The sequence below is a fragment of the Prionailurus bengalensis genome, chromosome B1 (genome assembly GCF_016509475.1).
Source record: "Prionailurus bengalensis isolate Pbe53 chromosome B1, Fcat_Pben_1.1_paternal_pri, whole genome shotgun sequence".
NCBI lineage: Eukaryota > Metazoa > Chordata > Mammalia > Carnivora > Felidae > Prionailurus > Prionailurus bengalensis.
The window spans coordinates 162,821,672-162,834,945 of NC_057344.1; the positions used below are offsets into that span (position 1 = coordinate 162,821,672).

General features: G+C 43.7%; 1 long non-coding RNA gene across 1 annotated transcript; it reads right to left on the reverse strand.

The window, feature by feature from the left end:
• Positions 1-262: 262 nt before the first annotated feature.
• On the reverse strand, positions 263-8,196 carry LOC122478871. Its single transcript, XR_006296181.1, has 4 exons — positions 7,415-8,196; positions 7,187-7,320; positions 3,376-3,560; positions 263-827 (listed from the first exon to the last, which is right to left on the reverse strand). It is a non-coding gene; the product is annotated as an uncharacterized LOC122478871 (long non-coding RNA).
• Between the last annotated feature and the right edge of the window lie 5,078 nt (positions 8,197-13,274).

The following is a 13,274-nucleotide window of genomic DNA, read 5'->3' on the forward strand; positions in this document are numbered from 1 at the left end:
CTGGCCGATAGCAAGCCCTCAGCAAATATTCACTGTTCCTTGTGATTGTGCTTCTACTGTATCTCCTCTGGGGCCTAGAGTAATGTTGGGCACGTGAGAGGCAGTCCCATAATATTTCCCCGCTAATTCTGTACACTTTAATTAACACTCAAGTTTTGGTTGGAAGATGCCATTCTTCCGGCACGCACGTTGCCTTGGATTCCTGCCGAACATCTCAGGCTTTATTTGCCTAGCTCAGGTCAAGGCAGGCTTTGAGCAAGTATACGTTAACTTATTCCATGAATATTTAATTTTATCTACTAAGAGCCCAGATTACAGCAGTGAACAGGACAGCAAAATCTTTGCCCTCGAATTTTAATGGAGAGACAGCCCATGGAGCTGAAGTAAAAGAGGCAGCCAGCCACTCTGGGGGATCCACTGCGTGAAATGACTTTGTTTGGGAAGTTGCACAGGCAAAATTATCCCATGTCCCTGGCTGTTTGCTCTGCTCTCCAGTTCATTTATTTTAGCCATGAAGCTTTACCTAAATGCTCTGAATTTCCTCTTTCCTGAATATCCCTTTAATCAGATACACCCTCTTCCTCACCTCCTTGATCTTGCTCCTCAAATATAGTTGCTAATGATGTGTGCATGTGCCAGACTTGAACAAATGTTGAGCTGCTAACTGCTCTGTGTCTGTTAATTTCATACTCAGCTCGAGCAGGGATCCTTGAGTTACAACAGATGCTGCTTCCCCGGGGCTTTAGCGCCCATCGATCAGCTTGGTGGATGAGGAAGGAAAGGGAAGTTTCCTCCATGGCTGCCATTTGAATATAATTTATTGTGTCCTGAAAGAAAAGTGGCAAAAAGAAAAGGTACTGACAGGCTATAACACAAATGAATGGTGACGAATGACACTCAGATTTCAGTTTCAAAGGAACATGCTTTTAAGCCAATAAATGATTGCAATGGTGACATGAAATTCTCCAAAGCTGTGCCAAACGGGCCCCTTCTAAATGGTCAAGGTGTCGGAGTCCTCTGGGGAGTCCAGATTGATAATTATAATAAAGAAAATAATAAGATAATCGCATAGCCTTTAAGAGCAAGGACACCTTAAACAGGCTATGTGAGTTTGGATCACAGTTCCCCGCTTGGGCAAGCCAGCTAACAAATCCTCCTGTGTAAGTGAGGATGACAGTGACACCTGAATGGCCGGGTTGTTGCCAAGTTTAAATGAGTTAATATAGAGAAAGCGATTAGAACGGTGCCTGGCACTTACAAAGCTCCAGATTGATGTTTGTTTGCTCCATTTATTGTGATTAATAGTGAATTTTACTGCCAGGCACCAGCCTAAGTCTTCATTGTACTTTCCCCTCCTCCCCACCTCATGACATCATGATTACCCTGACTCTTCATTAAAAAAAAAATTTTTTTTAATGTTTAGTTATTTTTTGAGAGAGAGAGAGAAAGAGAGACAGACAGAGTGTGAGTGGGGAGGGGCAGAGAGAGAGGGAGACACAGAATTTGAAGGCTCCAGGCTCTGAGCTGTCAGCACAGAGTGCAATACGGGGCTGGAACCCACGAATCGTGGGATCATGACCTGAGCCAAAGTTGAATGCTTAAATGACTGAGCCACCCAGGCACCCCTTGCCCTTACTCTTTAGAGGAAGGAATGGCCCTGTACTTGTCTTCCAAATCCACTAGAATTTCTGACTTTGCTCTTACCCTTATTTATGAGTATCTTCTGTTTATTTATTTGCATTTGCAATCATTTATAGAAAATTAAACAATGGAGGGACACCTAGGTGGCTCAGTCGGTTAAACGTCCGACTTCAGCATTAGGTCATGATCTCATGATTCGTGGGTTGGAACCCTTTGTGGGGCTCTGTGCTGACAGCTCAGACCGTGGAGCCTGCTTCGGATTCTGTCTCTCTCTCTCTCTCTCTCTCTCTCTGCCCCTCCCCTACTCATGCTCTGTCTTCCTCTCAAAAATAAATAAACATCAAAAATTTTTTTAAAAAGAAAAAATAATTTAAAACACTGGAAAAGAATATCCCAAAGTTATTCATCGGATTTTGAGGGACCACTTTTCTACCTATTTTTTCTGTATTTTGCAATTTTCTAGAAATAATTGTGTGCATTTTTGTAATGGAACATATAAAATGAATGTTTAAAACTGAAGGAAGAGAAGATTAAGTCCATTCTTCCTCTTCCTTGAATAACTTAATCACCCTCCTCATCAGGGTGTATTAAGAAGAAATCAATTGCACTACTGGGTATTTATCCAAGGGATAAAGGTATGCTCTTTCGAAGGGACACATGCACCCCCATGTTTATAGCAGCACTATTAACAATAGCCAACAATAGTCAAAGTATGGAAAGAGCCCAAATGTCCACCGATGGATGAATGGATAAAGAAGATGTGATATATATATATATATATATATATATATATACACACACACACACACACACACACACACACATACAATGGAGTATTACTCGGCAATCAAAAAGAATGAACTCTTGCCATTTGCAACTACGTGGATGGAACCGGAGGGTATTATGCTAAGCGAAGTTAGTCAGAGAATGACAAATATCATATGACTTCACTCATATGAGGACTTTAAGACACAAAACAGCTGAACATAAGGGAAGAGAAGCAAAAATCTTATAAAAACAGGGAGGGGGACAAAGCAGAAGAGACTCATAAATATGGAGAACAAACAGAGGGTTGCTGGAGGGGTTGTGGGAGGGGGGATGGGCTAAATGGGCAAGGGGCACTAAGAAATCTACTCCTGAAATCATTGTTGCACTATATGCTAACTAATTGGGATGCAAATTAAAAAAAAAATTTAAAAAAAAAAGAAGAAATCAGGAACTCAGTACCACAGAGGGGACAAGACTGGCTATGTCATTCTTGCTGTGTGCTGAAGGGTTGTTGCTTTCCCTGGGAACTTGCCTGACCTGTGAGCTGCCCGAGCCTGTGCAACAGCATAATTTCATAGGAGGAATTTCTTATACCCGCTGCTGTGTTGAGAAACACCGCATGGGAATAAAGCCACATTTATATGCTAAATCATTTAATATTGGAATGAAAATAAATAACAACCGCCGCAGAATCGCCCCTACAAAAAGGTGAATTGCTTGAATTTCAGGCAGTTTGTTAGTTCTTTGTGCATTGGGCACTTCTATTATCAGGAGCCTCGGGGCCAGCATCTGAGGTTAATTAGATGCTACCTTGCGGCCATCCAGACCATTTCTCCTGTAACAATACCACTCAAACCTTTATCTTTTCTAGTTTCCTGCTCGCTTGAAAATCTATCGAGGACAGATTGTAGGCTTGATAGATTGGATAAAAAGAGAGAAAATAAAATAAAATAAAGGCAGTCTTACCTCACATTCACCTCATTGAAGAAAGCAGGACATAAGCCCTCAGGTAGATCGTCTGAGCGCAAGCATTCAATGGAGAGTCGAAGTACTTTTCAGTCAATCTACAGTCTTCACAAATCTTTAGCCTTTTGTGGAAGAAGGGTGATGGCAATGGCAATAGGGCATGTTCTTCCACTCCAATTCTGCAACTTAATGTTACAGCAGAAACCCAAGGGGAGAAATTAGAATTGTCTGAAAGGTCAAAATGTGATAGAACTTTTTATCGGTTACATATTACCCAACTAAGGCTGTACAATAAATCGCCCACAGCCTAGTGGCTGAAAAAAGCAACAGCCTGGGATGACTTCTCCACTGGGTGGTTCTGCTCAGCTGGGCGAGATCGGCTCACCTTGATGGGGCTCACCCATGCCTCTGTGGGCAGCTGTGGTTGGCCGGGGCTGAGCCTCCATTGGGCTCCCTTGGCCCTGATCCACTCGGTCTCTTAAATTCCATCAGGCTAGCCCAGGCTGGAGTGGATGTGCGCACACGCTCTGAGTCCTAAGCTCAGAACTGACATTCCATCACCTTCCACTGCATTCCATGGGCCAAAGCATAATAGAAGCCCACCCACATTCCAGGGAATGGCGGCAAAGTCATGTGGCAAGGATGTGGGTCCAAGGAGGGATGAAAATTCGGCCCCACATTTGCAATCAATCTACCATACACAATCGTGAAACATGATGGTCTGTGAAATTAGAGACGGCAATTGTGAAATATATTTCATTGTTGAAATTTGTTCTGAGACAGTATAAACCATAAGATCTTCATCAACATCAAAGCCAAAAGTACTCAAAATTTTAATCAAGGACCGCCTGAGAAGACATCAGCCATAACCAGCCAGTTTGTGTTCCAACCACCCCCCCCCCACCACCAAGAGGGTTTTCCTCTCTGTAAGGTCTGACCTCAGGGTTTTTCTACTACAGTCTAGTTTTAACAGAAGGTAGAAACATAACTTGGGCAATTTTTCTGTACCCCAGAACACCCTCTTTTAAATGCGATCCAAGGGGCACCTCGGGGCTCAGTCAGTTAGGCATTCGACTCTTGATTTTGGTTCAGGTTATTGACGAGGGAGCATAAGGCAAGCTGACAGGCCACAAACACCCCCCCCCCCCACCAAACCAGGTGGGATATATGTGATATTCCTCAGGCACTCCTGGCTGCCCAAGAACAAAGAAAGGGGGAAAACAAATGGTTAACTGACAGAGAGCAGAGTCAGGCAGGACCTAAGTCTCCATCACCCCTCCATAGTGATGCGGGAAACAGAGGCAGAAGGAAATGGCAGATAGAACTAAATTTCCTTACAACCTGTAGCCTGTTGGCAAATATTTGAGGCTGGCAGAGTAAAGTGTTTCTCCAGGAACTCCTTACTGTCTTTATGTTAACACTTTGCTAGAGGGAAAAACAATCCTAGCTTGACAATGGCTAGGCCTCCAGGATCCTGTGACTCTTCTTTAGCATATAAAAATCTCACTAGAAACTTCCCCTGGACTTTACCTCCCCCACCCCCATAGTATAGACCCAGTTTCTCCTCATGGTCCTGTCCCTATGCTTCAACAAAATCACCTTTTTGCACCAAAGACATCTTCAAAAATTATTTCTTGATCATTGGCTCTGGACTCCATGAACCCACTATCACCCCCCCAAAACCTCATCAGTTATGATCTTGTGGTTCATGAGTTCGAGCCCCACGTTGGGCTCCATGCTGACAGTGCGAGATTCTCTCTCTCTCCCTCCCTCTACTCCTCACCCACTCTCTCTCCCTCTCAAAATAAATAAATAAACTTAAATAAATAAATGCAACTCTAGAAATTTATACTCAAAACTGCATACATACTGTGATTGCAACCATGAAAAGCTACGTACGTGGAAGAACAAAGATGCACCAAGAATACACAAAAGGGGTGGGGCACCTGGGTGGCTCAGTCGGTTGAGCATCCGACTTCGGCTCAGGTCATGGTATCCCAGTTCGGGAGTTCGAGCCCCGCATCAGGCTCTGTGCTGACAACTCAGAGCCTGGACCCTGCTTCGGATTCTGTGTCTCCCTCTCTCTCTGCCCCTTCCCCGCTCGTACTCTGCCTCTCAGAAATGAATAAACGCTAAAAAAAAAAAAAAAAAAAATTTATTTTAAATTTTTTTTCAACGTTTTTATTTATTTTTGGGACAGAGAGAGACAGAGCATGAACGGGGGAGGGGCAGAGAGAGAGGGAGACACAGAATCGGAAACAGGCTCCAGGCTCCGAGCCATCAGCCCAGAGCCCGACGCGGGGCTCGAACTCACGGACCGCGAGATCGTGACCTGGCTGAAGTCGGACGCTTAACCGACTGCGCCACCCAGGCGCCCCTAAAAAAAAAAAAAAAAATTTTTAAACAAACAAACAAAAAAGAATACACAAAAGGGAAAATTGTTCCATTCAGATGATGAGATAGACGGTGGTGTTTTTCTTATTTTTCAAAGTGTTCTTTAATGCTGGGGTTATACTGTCTTACAGTAAAAACGGAGGGGATGTAAATAAGTTGAAAGCAAAGATTAATGAGCATTTATCTTCAATCGTGTCCACGCGGCACAACAACCACCACCCAGTCCTTGTCTTTCCATTTTATAATCTTCGAGGCTCACAATGAAATATTCAAATGCCAAGAAACACAAAAGCACTTCAGGATTGCACTTGCAGAAGAGTTATGCGACTCCACTATCATTACTTAATTCATACAAAGTGTCTTAAATAAGTGGTGTTATCTTCATCTTGTGATTTTTTTTTTTATTTATAGATTTCTATGAATGTGTCTAATGATGACAAGCCGGCGGGACCCATGTGCTGAAGCATATCTCACAATGAGATCACGGTAATTTGAGAAAAAAAAAAATAACAAAAGAATAATCAGGGCCATATATTCTCTGGGTGGTTTTGAATACAAATGCAAAAATTGTGGTAAATGTCACAATTAATGTATCTGAAGCCAACTAGAGAAACCTGGCCCAGTAGGAAACATTTTCACTTAGAGTGCCAAGTAATAAAGTTAACTTAACGTAACAGCAAAGGAAACATGCTCCCTATTTTGTTTTCTAGAGTTGGGCACAAAGCTTTTAATCTTAATTAGACGCTTGATAAAAGGAGGCAGCGCTGTTGGAATCAGAAAAGTAGTTTTTGCTCTCAGGACTTAGCTCGTAAGAGGTGGTCGAATGATCCGCCTATTCTTAGATTCCGCCCCTGCCTCAGACTTCCCTACACAGACCAGAAATAACCACACTAGGAACATTTTATATCCATGCTGATTCTTTTTAAAATTATTTTTGCATACATTTTCTCATTTAATACTCTTCCAACCCAGCAGACTAAATAGCACAGACATTATCATCTCCACGTTGCTAATAAAGAAATTAAGACACAAAGAAATGTCAGTAACTAGTTCAAGGACATACAACTGGTGAGTGGCAGGATGGTCAGGATCATCTTTCTGAGCGGCAAAAAAGGAGGACAGTGGGAGAAGACACATGTTACTCAGAAAAAATGTATAATATTACACACTGGATAGAAATCAAAACTACAAAAGGCAAAGAGATCGTTTAAAATGCCCCTAATTCCACGTATGAGAGCGGAACACTTATAGCATCTTGGAGTAGTGCCTTCCAAATACACTGATCTTGTTTTGTATCTCCCTGAGCGCGTGGAAGCAAGAAGAAGAGAACTTCTACATTCTCCCCCACCAACCCTACCAATCCCACATCCATGCCCACAAACTCTGCCTTCCCTGGTGCAAAGGATGAACCATGTACCTGTCTATATTCTATTCTGCACTCCATTCAATTTCCTTCCACCTGCTCAAAGATTTGCTCTGCAGTAGCTTCTCATCGATGCCTTCTATGCCAGATCGTTTCCATCAGTAAGCAAACACCGTAATTTCTCTCATCTGGAACAAAGAAACAAATAACGGACATATCTTGGTCGTCCCTACATCCCTCTCCTGCTCCAGCCCCATGTCTCGGCTCGCCTTTACAGCACACCGTCTTCAAAGAGTTAAGCAGACTTTCCAGCTCTGGTCATCTCTTGATCACATTCCAAGCAGGCTTCTATCCCAGCGACTCCACTAAAACCGTCCTGGTCAAAGCCAATGACCTCCACGTTTCCAATCCAACGATGGGTCTTCGGTGATTTTCTTAACCCTGCAACAGCACTTGTCACCATAGATTGCTCTCTCCTTGAAATACATTCTCCCTTTGGCTCCTAGGACACCACCCCTACTTGGTTTTCCTCTACCTCAATGGTCACTTCTCACCTTTGCAGGCTATCTTTCTCAGTGCTTGACCTTTTCATTTGTATATCTCTACACCCACTCAGTTGATGATCTCATCAATCCCATGGTCTTTTTTTTTTAATATGAAATTTATTGTCAAATTGGTTTCCATACAACACTCAGTGCTCATCCCGACAGGTGCCCTCCTCAATATCCGTCACCCACTTTCCCCTCCCCGTCACCTCCCATAATCCCATGGTCTTAAACCACTCATCACCAGCCCTGATCCTCTCCTGAACTCCAGAATCACATGTCTCCACTTGGACATCTCATAGGCAGAGCTAACACTCACTGGCAAGTTTCACTATGGTATTATCATTGGTTTATAAGTGTCATCAGCTCTGAATAGTGGAGAATCCTTTCTGATTGGCCAGCATCTGTTGAACATCTGTCGAGTTTTTTTTTTAAGATTTTATTTTTAAGTAATCTGTGCACCCAATATGGGGATCGAACTTACAACCATGAGATCAAGAGTCACATGCTGCACCAACTGAGCCAGCCTGGTGTCCCATCTGCTGATATATATATATTTTAATGTTTTTATTTATTTTTGAGAGACAGAGAGAGACAGAGCATGAGTAGGGGAGGGGCAGAGAGAGAGGGAGACACAGAATCTGAAGCAGGCTCCAGGCTCAGAGCTGTCAGCACAGAGCCAGACTCGGGGCTCGAACTCATGAGTCGTGAGATCATGACCTGAGCTGAAGTCGGACGCTTAACTGACTGAGCCACCCAGGTGCCCCTGTCTGTTGATACTTTTCAATATCACACCTACTAGGTAGGCAACTCAATTTTTAAAGGGCCCAACTAAAATCTTGATTCCCACCTCCCACTACTCAGTTTTCTCCAAGTACTTCTCCATGTCAATGAACATCCTAGTACTTACTATTCTTCTTGCCGAGACTTCACTCCCTCCAGATTCCTGCATGGCTCGCTCCTTCACTTCATTCATGTCTGTTCAGGCATCAGCAGTGAACTCCTCCCTCAGCATTCTGCTTAAAACAAGAGACCTTACCTCTCCCATATTGTTCTTTATTCCCTTACCTCTTTTGTTTTTCTGCATTGCTTTTCTCATTAAGTGATTTATGAGATGATAGACCATGGAAGGATGTGATACATGATATGGCCGACGTGCTCATTCATGTGTTTATTTTCAGTGTCCCTCCACTACAAATTAAACCTTAGACAAGCAGGGACATACTTTAAATTCTGGTTCAGTGCTTTAGATCTAGGGACTAGAATAATGTTTTATACGCAAGACTTTCTGTCTTCTAGGGGAAACATAAGTTAAACAAATAAATGGGCACATGTATCATGGCACACAGACATACCTCAGAGATATGGTAGGTTTGGTTCCAGAGCACGGCAATAAAGGGAATATTGCAATAAAGCAAGTCAAATGAATATTTTGGTTCTCCAGTGCATATTAAAAGTTTGTTTACACTATATTGTAGCCTAAATGTGTAATAGCATTATGTCTAAAAAATACAATGTACATACCTTGATGGAAAAATAATTTTTTGCTAGAAAATGCTAACCATTATCCGAGCTTTCGGTGAGTCATAATGATTTTGCTGGTTGGAGGCTTGATGTTGAAGGCTGCTGACTCCTCGGGGTGGTGATGGCTGAAGGTTGTGGTGGCTGTGGCAATTTCTTCAAATAAGACAACAATGAAGCCTGTCCCTTCGATTGGCCGTTGCTTTCACAAAACATTTCTCTGTAGCATGTGATGCTGTTTGATAGCATTCTACCCACAACAGAATGTCTTTCCAAATTGAAGTCAGTCCTCTCAAACTCTGCTGTTGCTTTTTCTTTTTCTTTTTCTTATCTTTTCTTTTCTTTTCTTTTTTTTTTTTTTTTTTTTGAGAGAGAGACAGAAAGAGTGAGCAGGGGAGGGGCGGAGAGAGGAGAGAGAGAGAATCCCAAGCAGGCTCCACACCGTCAGCACAGAGCCCGAGGTGGGGCTCGATCTCACAAACTGTGAGATCATGACCGGAGCTGAAATCAAGAGCTGCCTGCTTAACCAACTGAGCCACCCGGGCACCCCTACTGCTGCTTTAGCAGCTAAGTTTATGTCATATTCTGTGTTCTAACTCCTTTGCTGCCATTTCCACAGTCTTCACAGCATCTTCCCCAGGAGTGGACGCCATCTCAGGAAACCACTTTCTTGCTCGTCCATGGGAAGCAGCCCCTCATCTATTCACGTTTTGCCCTGAGATTGTAGAAATTCCGTCACATCGTCAGGCCCCACTTGTTCTAGTTCTCTTGTTATTTCCACCACGTCTGCAGTGACTTCCTCCACTGAAGTCCTGAACCCCTCCCAGTCATCCACGAGGCTCGGAATCAACTTCTTCTAAACTCTTGTTCATATTGATATTTGGATCTCTCCCCATGAATCATGGATGTTCTTAATGGTATCCTGGATCACTAATCCTTTCCAGAAGGTTTTCAATTTACTTTGCCCAGATCTAAGAGGAAGCACAACCTATGGCAGTTATAGTCTTATGACATGATAAGACCTGAAAGTCAGAACAACTCCTTGATCCATTGGCTGCAGAATGGACATTGTATTAGAGGGCCTGCAAATGACATTAATCTCATTGTCCATCTCCGTTAGAGGTCTTGGGTGACCAGCAGCATTGTCGACGGGCAGTAATCTTTTGAAAGGATTCTTTTCTTTTCTGAGCAGTAGGTCTGAACAGTGGGCTTAAAACATTAAGTAAACCACATTGTCAACAGATGTGCTGTCATTCGGGCTTTGTTGTTCTATTTATAGGATACAGGTAGAGTGGATTTAGTGTAATTCTAAAGGGCCCTAGGACTTTCAGAATGGGTAGCATGAGCTTCAGTGTAAAGTCACGGCTGCATTAGCCCCTAACAAGAAAAGAGTCAGCCTGTCCTTTGAAACTTTGAAGCCAGGCCTTGACTTTTCTTCAGCTGTGAAAGTCCCAGATGGCATCTTCTTCTAATAGGAGGCTGTTTCATCTGCATTGAAAGTCCGTTTAGTGTAGCCACCTTTCTGAATTATCCGAGCGAGACCTTCTGGGTAACTTGCAGCTTCTCCGTCAGCACTTGCTGCCTCACCTTGCACTTTATGTTATGGAGACGGCTTCTTTCCTGAAACCTCACGAACCGACCTCTGCCACCTTCAGACTTTTCTTCTGCAGCTTCCTCACCTCTCTGAGCCTTCACAGAATTGAAGAGAGTTAAGGCCTTGCCCTGGATTAGCCTCTGGCTTAAGGGAATGTTGTAGCTGCTTTGATCTTCTATCCACACCACTCAGACTTTCTCCGTATCAGCAACAAGACTCTTGCTTTCTTATCATTTGTGGGTTCACTCGAGGAGCACTTTTAATTCCCTTCGAGAACTTTTCCTTTACATTCTCAGCTTGGCGTCTTGGTACAAGAGGCCTGGCTTTCGGCCTGAACCCTATCTCCAAAATGTAACCACCAGGCACTTGTAGTTAATGAGCACTTGAAAGGTGACTAGTTGGAACTGAGATGTGCTGTAAGTGTGAGATATACACTGTACTTCCAAGATGAGGTACCAAAAACAGGAATGTCAGATATCTCGTTAATAACATCCTATTTATTATATGTTAAAGTGATAATAGTTTAGATAGACGGGGTTAAATTAACACGTGGTTAAAATTAATTTCACCTTTTTCTTTTTACTCTTTTCATGCAGCTACTAGACAATTTGATTTACATATGTGACTCACACTTGTGGCTCTCATTAGATTCCTAGTCTAGACTCCTGAGGGAGGGCACCGAAATCCCATTAATTATTCATTACTTTGAGCTAACCAGTCATTCTTTCAGAAATCGACACAGTCCAAGGCTCCCAGACTTTCCTAGCTTTTCTTAATTTGTTCAGTGTGAACCTTCCTACCAATTACCTTAGGAAAATAAGAATTTTTATGTTGTGATAGATGAAAAAAAAAAAAAAACTGCGCCCATTGGCTCGCTAACAGTTTAGAATTCTGAGTTTAAATGAATTACTTACCATTCTTTTATTTCATTTGAGCCCAGAGTCTCTGATTGAAGGTGGACAGGTTAAAGTCAGGGAGAGGAGTTCTCTTTTCTGTGCATTTTGCCAGATCCCCTCTGGCTGAAGGACATCAGCCCTCTGAGTAGTAACCAGTCTCTCAGATGAAACTTCCGAGAGAAGTTTTGAAAGTGCCCCTGGTTTTGAAAGTGCCTCCTTTGGAGCAACGCCTACTTGCTTCTGTGGTTTTCTGGGCTGAACATCTACCAACACCAGCGGAATCAATGCCGTTTACCACGTTACAACTGCAGTTTGCATCTCACCCCTTTCCGTTTGCAGTCACTTGATGTATGAGTTCAGGATGAACTCACGACCGAACGCCATCTGAATTCATGTTATTTTAGGGGGTGGGGGCGGCAGATTTTATTCCCCCCTCATCAGATTATTCATGGGTGGGTGTTTATTTGGGGCTTGTTGCATGCCAGGTACTGGGAGGCGCTGAAGATCAGGGGTGAGTAGGAAAAACATAGTCCTGTCCTTGAGAAGCACCCAGTCTACACTAGCGACAAGACACTGAATAACAGATGGTAAACAAAACTGCCACAGGAATAATTGTGTAATGCAAAATTTTTATAAGAACCGCAAAGGCGGGAAGGGGATGCCTTGACTTGTCTGGGGCAACTAATCTAGACAGATGGGTGACATGGAACCCAGACTCTAAACGAGAACTATAAGAAAAAGAGCAGGGACACCTGGGTGGCTCCGTAAGATGAGGGTCCAACTATTGATTTCGGCTCAGGTCATGATCCCAGCGTCATGGGTGCTGAGCGTGGAGACTGCTTGGGATTCTCTCCCTCTCTCTCTCTCTCTCTCTCTCTCTGCCTCTCTCCCCTGCTCAGGTGCACACATGCACCCATGCTTTTGCTCTCTCGCTCTCTCTTTCTAAAAGAAAAAAAAGGAAAAGAATCAATTGCAACAGACTGTATTTCCCTCAAAGGGTCAGGACCACGCGTCCGTCCCACATGCTCTTCCAGAACCTGCTACTCCTCTATCAAGTGGCCGAGTGTGCATCTCCTCGTCTCGTCCCTTTGCCCCCGGGGCAGGTCTCTGTGAATGCCTTAAGCAATAGAGCACTTTGGAAAAGATGCCCCGTGACTTCTGAGGTAGGGCCTCAAAGGCGATGCAGCTTCCGATTAGTGTCCTCTTTTGGGACCTGCCCTGGGAAGCCGGGCACATGGAGAGGCCCCCATGGAGCAGAACAGAGGCCCCCGTCCTTGGCCCTGGCTGGATTCACGGCAGCGGATGCCAACCTTGCCAAGGAAAGGGAGTGAAGTGCAAACACCGGGAGGCATGCAGATTCGGCAGAGGGAAGGAGGGTGCATTCCTCTTGGTGGTACCTACTCTCTCCGAGAAGTGTGAAAGCAAAGTCGCTCGCTCAGAGTGAGGGGGACGGAGCAAGGGGAAGTCAGGTGTTTGCAGAGCGGGGGGCAGCCAGCTAATTAGAAAGACACAATAAGATTACTGGGCAGTGTCGAGATTGTTGAACATTATTGAAATAATACCAATCTGTGAGAGTTTTTCCCAAA